Source organism: Hippopotamus amphibius, chromosome 9, assembly GCF_030028045.1.
Source record: "Hippopotamus amphibius kiboko isolate mHipAmp2 chromosome 9, mHipAmp2.hap2, whole genome shotgun sequence".
NCBI lineage: Eukaryota > Metazoa > Chordata > Mammalia > Artiodactyla > Hippopotamidae > Hippopotamus > Hippopotamus amphibius.
This window is the reverse complement of record NC_080194.1, coordinates 2,695,477-2,697,049: the sequence shown is the minus strand read 5'-3', so window position 1 is coordinate 2,697,049 and position 1,573 is coordinate 2,695,477.

Here is a 1,573-nt window from a genome sequence, read left to right as displayed (position 1 = left end):
TTCTCTAATGATTAGTGGAAGAAATCTACAGATTAAATGCTATCCTTATCAAAATTCGAATGGCATTTTTCACAGAAACAGAAAAAAACAATTGTAAAATTTGTGTAGAATCATGAAAGACCCCAAATAACCAAAGCAACTTTGAAAAAGAAGAACAAAGCTGGGTGCATCACACGTCTTGGTTTCGAACTATATTATGAAACTATATAATCAAAATAGTATGGGATTGGCATAAAAACAAACACATACATCAGTGGAACAGGATAGAGAGTCCAGAAATAAACCCATGCATATGTGGTCAACAATTTATGAAAAGGAGCCAAGAATATATCATGGTGCAGGGAAAACTGGAAGTCCATATGTAAAAGAATGAAACTGAAATCCTATCTTACACCGCACATGGAAATTAACTCAAAATAGATTAAAGACTTAAATCTAAAACCTGACACCATTAAACTCCCAGAAGAAAACATAGGTGATAATTTCCTTGACATCAGTCTTGGTGATTTTGTTTGTTTGTTTGTTTGTTTTGGATTTGACACCAAAGGCAAAGGCAACAAAAGCAAAAATAAACAAGTGGGACTATATCAAGCCAAAAAGCTTCTGCACAGCAATAGAAACCATCAACAAAATAAAAAGACAATCTATGGAATGGGAGAAAATATTCACAAATGCTGATAAGAGCTTAATATCCAACATATATAAGAAACACATACAAATCAATATCAAAAAAACAACAATTCAATTTAAAAATGGACAGAGGAACTGAACATGTTTTTTCAAAGAAGACATACAAATAGCCAACAGGTACATGAAAAGGTATTCAAAATCACCAATCAACAGAGAAAATGCACTCATTTTCAAACGGCTTTACTGAGATGTAGTTTACATACTACACTATACAATTCACCCATTTAAAATGCACAATTCGATTTTTTTTATTGTATTCACAGAGATGTGCAACCATCACCACAATCAACTTTAGACCATTTCATCACCCCCCCCAAAAACCCATCCGTATTAGCAGTCACCCCCCATTTCTTCCAACTCCCTTCCCTCTCACCTAGACAACAACTTACCTACTTTTTACCTCCATAGGTTTGCCTATTCTGAATATTTCATAAACATGGAATCATATAACATGTGATCTTTTGTGTCTGTCTTCTTTCACCCGGCATAATATTTTTTTAAGGTCCACCTGTGTTGTAGTATATATCAGTCCTTCATTTCTTTTTACTGTCAAATAATATTCCATTGTATAGATGCACTCCATTTTATTTATCCATTCATTCTTTGAGTTGTTTCTGCATTTTGGTTATTATGAACAATGCTGTTACAAACTTCGTGTACATGGCTTTATGTGGACACATGTTTTAATTTCTTTTGGGTGTATACCTAGAGGTAGAATTTCTGAGTCATATGTTAACCCCATATGTTTAACCTTTTAGGAACCACGAGACTATTTTCCAAAACAGCTGAGCCACTTCACGGTCCCACCAGAAATGTATGAAGGTTCCAATTTCTCCACATCCTCACCAACACTTATTGTCTTTTAAATTATACGCATCCTAGA